The sequence below is a fragment of the Ictidomys tridecemlineatus genome, chromosome 5 (genome assembly GCF_052094955.1).
Source record: "Ictidomys tridecemlineatus isolate mIctTri1 chromosome 5, mIctTri1.hap1, whole genome shotgun sequence".
Taxonomy (NCBI): Eukaryota; Metazoa; Chordata; class Mammalia; order Rodentia; family Sciuridae; genus Ictidomys; species Ictidomys tridecemlineatus.
The window spans coordinates 181,665,916-181,671,915 of NC_135481.1; positions in this window are offsets into that span (position 1 = coordinate 181,665,916).

Consider the following 6,000-nt stretch of genomic DNA (forward strand, 5'->3'; position numbering starts at 1 on the left):
GATCAGTGACACCACAACCGGATGTCACCTGAAGGGTGGGAACAAGAGCACTGAAATCAGAGAGGTGATTAAAAACCCTTTAATTAGGTAAAATTTACACATAACAAATGCACTCATTATAACTGACTACAGTGCGTTTCAGTCCATCAGTACACCACAATGATCACAAAAATCAAATAGAGAACATTTTCATCCATGATCTTTTGTAGTTACTCGGCCCCCAGCACACCCGGACCTGCAGTGGCACTGTTGTCAGTATGGATTGGTTTCACCTTTCCCATAATTCCATATAAATAGCGTATACTCTTGTGTCTCTCTGAGACCTGGGTGTAAGTCCCACTCAGAATTTTTGACCTTTGGCAGGACAAGTTCTGTCTTTGGGTCAGTTTCCTTCGCTGTCAAGTGGGGATGATAATAACTCAGCTCACCTATCTGCTCTCCTCCCTCCTTTCAGGTGCACTGCTGCTACAGTCAGCTCCAGAAAGGCCCTGCACTTGGGGTTGATGGGTAAACAGGAGCCCCCACTCCTCCAGCCTGACTTTTCAGGAGGCTGCTGCTTCGCTTGCCCTCCCAAACCTGACCTAGGCTCCCTGGTGCCATGATCTCTTTCAAGATCCACATCTCTTTCAAGGAGAGCCACTTTAATGGAGATATGAATACATCCCAGGAAAGACAAGCCCCTTCCAGAAGATGGGCAAAGGTGAGAGGTGATCAGGCTGAGCAGAAGGGAAGAAAATGTCGGGTGGAGTCCCAACAAGCCCAGAGCAGAGCCTCTCTGGCTCTGGGGCTCAGGGTATCAGGACTTCCAGGGGGAGCACTTGTGTATGGTATATGGAGCTTCTGGGCACTCCAGGCCAGCAGTGGCTTCCAGACAGACCCAGGCTTGGACACGGCTTCTGATGCTGTGTCAGGGCATGTGATGGAGGGCAACTGACCACGGGAGATCCTGGACTCAGCTTCAGAGGCTGCAGAGCGGCACTGTGCTGCCCTCTTCTGGCCAATGGAGGAAGTGACTCCCCAAATTGCAGTCCTCTGGCATTGGGCTGAGGGGCTGCTTTGGGTCCCTTTCTTCTGGCAACCTGGCAGAGCCAATATGGAGGGGCGGAGCAGTGTGGAGAACTGATGTGCTGATGTCTCTGTTATTCCCTGCACGCCCCTTCTCTCTCTTCCCTTGTTTGTAATACATAAGAAGGGCGAGCTGAGCAAGTCATGTTGCTGTTCCAGCCTCCTCCTGCGCAGCTCCCTTCCGCTGTACCACCCCCATGGCCCATGTGGCAACTGGTTCAGGGAAACCTTATTCAGCTACCTTTCCATCAGTAGAGCTGGGGGGACCAATCCTGGGGTGCAGGAAGAAGCACCTGAGTTTGGAGGTAGAATATGGGCCATACTTATCCGGGTGTCACCTTGCCCAGGCCACAAAGCCATGGTGGAGAGATGGGCTGTGTGTTGAAGAAAAGCTGCAGATTCCTGGACACTCCTCCCATGCAGAGGTGGAGTCTATGGCCCCGCCTCTAATTTAGCAGGTTGGTGATTGTTTTGACCAATAAGGTAGTGTTGAAAGTGATGCTGAGTGATTTCCAAGGCCACGTGGCTTCTGCCTGGCTTTCTGGGACACTGAGCTGTCCAAGCAGGCCAGCGACCAGAGATCAGAATGCTAGAGAGGCCATTGGTGGGTCCCACCTCAGCTATCCAGCTACCCCCTCCTGGAGACTAGAATGCTATCCCAGAAGTGTGTCCTCCATTCCAGCCCTTCCAGGCCTCTAATTTTCCCTCAGTAGGGTCCAGAGACAACCATGCTGCTGTCCAGATTCTGTCTGTGAATGTGGTAAAGTTGTAGTCATTTCCTGCCATCAAGTTTTGGGTTGGATTGCTAGGTAGCAACAGTCCTGGGAGCATCACTCCAGTGTGGGACATCAAACCCCGGCCACAGAAGGCTCCTTGGGCCCCCTGGCCTGGTCTGGAAAGGGAGGCACTGTGAGAAAGTTGGGGGATGAGCCCTGGTGGGCCCCCTCTGGGGGATTCCCCCGGGCCTGGTGGCGCTGAGCTCCACTCCCTCAACTGAGGTATGGCTGATCCATGCTCATTTTAATATGAAAATAAGATTTTGTGTCACAACTGTGACCCCTGAGAGGTCTTGGGGTCAGTGACACGCTGGGATTTGGAGTTGCAGAAAGAGTCGGCTGTGGGCTGGGGGAAGGTCGAAGGTGGGACAGGAGCAGAATCAAGCCAGAGGATGCGGTTTCAGAAACACGTGGGTGGGCAGAGCCAGTCCCCATCCCGTTTGTCCCCTGAGAGGAAGAACTGGAGGCTCAAACGGTTCAGGGCGGAGCAGCTAGCGCAGGTGCCCTGGAGGTGGGCGGACCTGCGCTGCCACGCTGTGCCAGGCAGGGACAGACCCCCTTCCAGAGTCCTGGCCACTGTGGCCAGAGCCCCAATCCCTCCCAGCCCAGGCCACAGCAGACGGGACGCTCTGGGCAGGTGCTGCACATGTCGGCCGGCAGGGGGAGCTGTCGCCCCACGTTTGCGCGGTTGGGAGCTCCTGTCCCATTCCAGGTCTATTGGTGAAGGCTGAAGAGAGCAACCAGACCTGTGCCCAGTGCATGCTCTTGACTTGCCCGCCCAGAGACGCTCTCAGCTGCCCTGGAGCGGAAGGAGACACCCCCACCCCACCACACACACCTCTCTCGACTAGGTCCCCTTCTCTGTTCACTTTGGCTCAAATCAGGACCTTACCCACCAGGTCCCTAAATCTTGACCACCTCTAGGAAGAATGCATGAATGTCCCCATTTTACAGGTCCAGTTTGTGAGCAAGCCACACCAAAATCAAAGAACACCAGCGAAAGTTTATGGGGTTCTAATTATTGACTTAGCTGCTAGGGCCCTTCTGAGTGGAGCGTGGGCAGCTGCTGGGGAGACCCAAGGATCTACAAACAGGAGCAGATGGGACACGTCAATCTAGGGGACTAATGAGTGGTCCGGAGCATCCCAGGTCGTCCCCTTGCTCTGTTTCTGTACATTGCAGGCATCTCTCCTGCAGCCTTCAGAGGCCCAAGTGCTTGGAGAGTGGCCTCCTGGGGGTGGGGAGCTGGCACCTATCAGGAGCATTGTCCAGGGACTTGGTGATGGGAGATGCAGCATGATTCCAGAGCTGTGCTCCTCTGTGCCAGCATCACAAGACCACAGTCACAGCCAAGAGCACTCAAGGCCTGGCCTCAGCCCACTCCAGGCTCTGGCCTCCTGGAGACCAGCCAGTGAGTCGCTCCAGCCTCGGAGGCAGCCCTGGCAGGAGGCAGTGTGGCATGGTGGTTAAGGGCTGGGCCCTGTGTGCCACAGTGCCTTGGCTCAAGTCCTGCTGCCACCACCTACCAACAGTGTGACCTCAGGCATGACTCTTAGCCCTGCCTGTCTTCATTTGTAAAATGAGGAAATAATCCATACACCTCTGCATCAACGATGCTATTTTTTTCTGTTTTATGATGCTTTGTCATCTTATCGTGGACCTTGCTGCCCAGGGGGAACTGCCCCTTCTGAGACTAATTCCTTGAGTCAGTGAACAACTTCCCTGTAAGTGCACCTGTCCTCTGAGAACTGGCCAGTCCAAAGCCCACATTCCCAACCACCCCCTTTATAAAACTCTCTCCCCAATCACTGCAGGGCGCATATCAGGCCACCACGGACAAACAGTGCAGCCTAGAGCCTACTAAGATGCTAAATCAGCCAGTTCTAAGGTGCTTATCCTGCCTCACCTTTGAATGACACCGTAAAGGCTTTTGACTGTGTTTCCCCTTCTCTTGCCTCCTGACCAATCATGGTGCTACCCCATGTGCCCTGCATGGTGTGGTCCTTCCCGTCAGAATGGCAGCCATCATTTCTGCTTTGGAGTCAGTTGTTTGTGTGTCTGTCCTCTTAACTGCACTAGGCACAACAGAATCATCCTGGGTACATTTTGAATAACCTCACAAGATTGCTGCAGGGATCAATCTTAACTTTTCAAAAGGGTTTCTAACAGCTGGGTGTGATGGTGCACACCTTTGATCCTAGCAACTCAGGAGGCTGAGTGAGGCAGGAGGATCACAATTTTGAAGCCAACAGGAGCAACTTTATTTTGAGAACCTGCCTCAAAATAAAAAAAATAAAAAATCCCCAGGATGTAGCTCAGTGGCAAAGTGTCCTTGGGTTCAGCCCTCAGTTCCGAAAATAAATAAAACATAAATAAATAGTGCTTACAACAGTACCTGACGTGGGGAGTGCTAAATGAGGAGTAGTTATGATTCCATCTCCTTCGCCCAGCCTCATTCCTTCTTTGTACCAACGGCCTCTCTCTGGGAACTCAGAGGCAATGTGCCTCAGGAGCCAGAGCCAGGTGCGGTTATCACCTGACGGTGACAGCAGGTGGGGAGGGTGGCCAGGAGCAGAGAAGGGACAATCCTCAGAGCCCAGCAGAGGGGCTCCTATCCATGTGCCATTTGGCTGCAGGGACTAGGTTTCTAATCAGGGACAACCTCCCCAAACCTACACCCTGATACTCCAGGGTCAAATGGGTCGGTCCCTTTCCCATTGATAATTATGCTTAATCATCATCATCACCTGAGAGTTTCTCACGACTAAAACACTCAGGGTCACTCCAGGTGAACTGGGCTACACGAAATAAATCACACAAGAGACACAGATACCTTTTTCTTTGGGTCCTATGATGGCTCCTCTGATTTTAGGGGTCTGTGGAAAGAGAGGGAGAGGGAGAGGGAGAGGGAGAGGGAGAGGGAGAGGGAGAGGGAGAGGGAGAGAGAGAGAGAGAGAGATTGATTGAGAGCAGAGAGAAGCCATTATTGTGGAGAAGCCATTCAAAGGAGGCAGGGGGTCAGGTTTCAGGGGGTCGAGTCTAGCTTCCTGATGTCTGCTGTCAGCAGGCTGACTGACACCTAGGAAGGCCATGCCCAAAGGCAGAGCAAGAGAAGGGGACACACAAAGGGAATTTCCATGGAACATTCTATCTCAAACAGGGCAAAGGGGTAGGGTTTCAAAAGAATCAGTGGGTGTAGCTCAACCCCAGGGTAGGCCTACTCAGAAGACTGGCCTTGCTATCCGAGCAGGGGAAAGGCCGAGTCCCGAGTCATGACACTGCCGCGCCAGACTAAGTCATCTTTCAGATCCCCGTGGTGCCTCAGGACTGGAAGGCGTGGTAACTCATGTGGCTCCTCACAATCATCATCATCTACTCAGTGTGTACAGTGATCAGGCAACGTGCTAACTTCCTGCACTAGCAGTTCTCAAACTTTTTGGTCTCCAGAATTCTTTTTATGCTCTTAAAAATTATTGAGGGTCTCGAAGGGCTCCCAATGTGAGTTGTATTTCTCACTGTTTACTATTTTAGGAGTCAAAACTGAGAGAATTTTCATGTATTTGTTTATAATTTATTTAAAAGAGCAATAATAAATACATGTTAGCATAATTTTTTTATGATAAATAACTGCATTTTTCAATCCACAGAACTGAGAGAGAAGGAAGCGTGGCACGATTTTACACTTTTATGTGTCTTTATAGTGTCAGGCTTAGTGAGAAGCCAGCTGGATTTCCATAGCTGCCTCTGAATTCAAGTTTTTGAGATATCCCATGTCAAGTAGTCCCTGGAATACTCCACTGAGGGCAAAAAAGACAAATAACATCTCCATGTTGTTATAAACAGTTTTGACTTTTATGAACCCTCTGGAAGGGCCTCAGGGACTCCCACAGGTACTCAGGACACACTTTAAAAACTGCTCTCTGGGGCTGGGATTGTGGCTCAGCGGTGGAGCGCTGGCCTAGCATGGGACCTGGGTTCAATGCTCAGCACCGCATAGAAATAAAGGCATTGTGTTGTGTCCATCTACACCTGCCGGGGTCAGCTGCAGCAGAATGGGGGGGGTGGGGGGTGGGGGGTGGGGGGTGGGGGGGGTGGGGGGTGGGGGGTGGGGGGGTGGTGACGAATAACTTCTGTAGATTGATACAGCAGGAATGGAAGC